General features: G+C 49.4%; 1 pseudogene; it reads right to left on the bottom strand.

Annotated features, from left to right (window-relative positions):
- Positions 1-311: 311 nt before the first annotated feature.
- Positions 312-2295, bottom strand: LOC132492014 (polyadenylate-binding protein 4-like; annotated as a pseudogene).
- Between the last annotated feature and the right edge of the window lie 370 nt (positions 2296-2665).

Below are 2665 nucleotides of genomic sequence, written 5' to 3'. Positions count from 1 at the left end.
TTTTTTTTTAATGGAGATTTTTTCTTTATTGAGAAACAAGACTTGGGTACATCAAATAAAACCAATTTCTGGGGAGAAAAAATCAAAACTCACAACAGAAAAAGAAAAAGTTAATAACACTGTCTGGGCCATATTATTTTAATTGAAAATTTCTAGGCGTTTCATAATTGACCTTTTGATACAAAATAACCTATTAAATCTGCAATCTGTGGTTCTTGGTGCTGAGGTCCATAGGACAAGCTAGGACGTCTTCAAACCTTGAGCTGAATTCCATGAGGGTTTATTTGGCTTTTCAATCGGTCTGTCCTTGTCTAAGAGGTAGCAGCAGCGACAGCACCCACCTTCTGGGCAGCTTCTTTCTTGGCATGATGAGCCTGTAGGACCGCCACAGCTTCATCCACCTTGGAGTGGAGAGACTTGGGGGACTCCAGCATGTGCAGCAGCTCCAAGATGTCAATCTCCAGCAGCACCCCCGTAATCTTCCCAGCCAGGTTTGAGTGCATCGTCTGGATGAGCGGGAACAAATGTTTACCCAGCATCTGCTTCTGTTCCTGGGGGGTGCTGTGGCCAGCATGGCGGCGGTCAGCGGCTCCTGCCCCTGCACGTGAACCACCGGCTGGGGTGCCTGCAGGGGCTGGATGGCAGGGTGAGGGCTGCGGACACTGGAGGCATATTTGTAAGGTGCAACAGCCTGAGGAGCAGTGGCAGCAATAGCAGCATGAGGCGCTAGGTTCTGCCCAGCTGTGGGAACACCTTCAGACTGGCAGCTGTCAGTTGGCCCTTGCTGGGAGGCACCAGCCCCACCGAAGTCCATAGCCAAGCGGTCTGGGCACTCAGACCCGACTCTCTGAGCGGTAGCAGGGAGGCCGCGAGAGGCCAGAGCGTTACACCAGTTGGAGCCAGATGGCGAAGAGCTGGACAAGGCCCAAACTGGCGTATAGCACTTGGCATTCCTTGGAAGCCTTGAGGTCTCCCACCTTGCTGCCAGCGTGGATTAGGCCTCACCTGTGCTAACTGGTTAGGTGTATAATATGGAGGTCTTCCCTGAGCCTGTGGAACTGCTGGCACAAAGTAGCCCCCAGCTGCAGGCTGGAACTGATTGAAGATGGCATTGGTGGGGAGCGCTCTCATCCCGGCCACCCGCTGCATATATTGGTTGGTCAGGTGAGCCTTTCTCTCTTCCCTTCTCTGGGCCAGGGCGACATACAGTGGCTTGGAGACCACGATGCGTCCGTTCATCTCCGTGACTGCTTTGGTTGCCTCTTCAGGGGATGAGAAGCAGACAAAGCCAAACCCTTTGCTTCCCCCATCCTCCAGCATCATCTTGGCACTGGTGATTGATCCAAAAGGAGAAAACTCTTTCCTTAACCTCTCATCATCAATGGTGTCATCCAAGTTCTTAATGTAGAGATTCACCCCCTGATAGCGACTAATTCTCTCCTGTTTCAGCTGTTCAAATGTTTGCTTTAACACGGCCTGCCGTTCCACTTTCTTCTATGCACAGCCGACGAAAATGACTTTCACACTGATTTCTTTTCCATTCATCTCTTCCACGGCCTTATTGGCATTCTCGTGTTTTTCGTAACTCACAAAGCCAAAGTCTTTGGATTTCCCACTGGTATCTCTCATCACCTGGACACTTAAGAGTCTTACCAAACTGGCTGAATAGCTCTTTCAGACTCTCATCATCCACCTCTTCCCTAAAGTTTTTGAAATAAACATTGGTCAATTCCTTGGCTTTGGCTCCAAGCTCAGCTTCCCACTCTTTTTGAGACTTGAATCTGCCCACAAACACTTTGCGGTCATTGAGGAGCATGCCGTTCACCTTCTCGATGGCCTTGTCGGCAGCCTCCTGGGTCTCAAAGTGGACAAAGGCATAACCCTTAGTGCCGTTCTCATCTCACACCACCTTGCAGGACAGAATGTTTCCAAAAGCACAAAAAGTATCATAAAGTGCCTTGTTATCTATAGATTTGTCCAGGTTCTTGATGAAGACATTTCCCACGCCAGATTTTCTCAAAGAAGGATCCCTCTGAGACCACATGATACGGATTGGCTTTAACTTAATTATATCAAAGTTCATGGTATCCAAGGCCCGCTCAGCGTCAGCCGGCTGCTGGAAGTTGACATAGGCATAACCCTGGGAGCGGCAGGTGATCATATCGCGGCAGACCCGGATGGACAGCACAGGCCCCGCAGGACTGAACTTTCCGTACAGGATGGTCTCGGTGACGTCCGAGCGCAGGGCACCCACGTGCAGGAGGCCATGGGGTAGCTGTTGGCCGCAGCATTCATCTCCCCAGCCCCCAGCACCCTGAGCCCCACCAGGAGGACTTCTTAGAGGGACCACACAGGACAAAGGGGGCTCCGCTCCAAGCCGTGGCCTGTGCCATGGCTCACAGGTGGCAGTGAAGCTCAGAGAAGCTGGAGTCGGCTCCGAGGGCTCCTAGCCACTTCTGATTTGGCACTGCCCAATTCAAATCAATTTTTGCTCCAATTCTTAATTTTTTTTAATATGCCTCAGTTTATCTTTTAACATATATATACATCTAATATTAATTTTAATATTAACTCACTAAAGCACAAAAGGTGCTTAAGAATTAGAAACAGTATAAGCCATCTTACCTTTATCTTAATTCTTATTGTTTTTCCATTATTATGTATT

This window comes from Mesoplodon densirostris, chromosome 6 (assembly GCF_025265405.1).
Source record: "Mesoplodon densirostris isolate mMesDen1 chromosome 6, mMesDen1 primary haplotype, whole genome shotgun sequence".
Lineage (NCBI taxonomy): Eukaryota > Metazoa > Chordata > Mammalia > Artiodactyla > Ziphiidae > Mesoplodon > Mesoplodon densirostris.
This window is presented reverse-complemented; position numbering and strand designations above follow the sequence as displayed.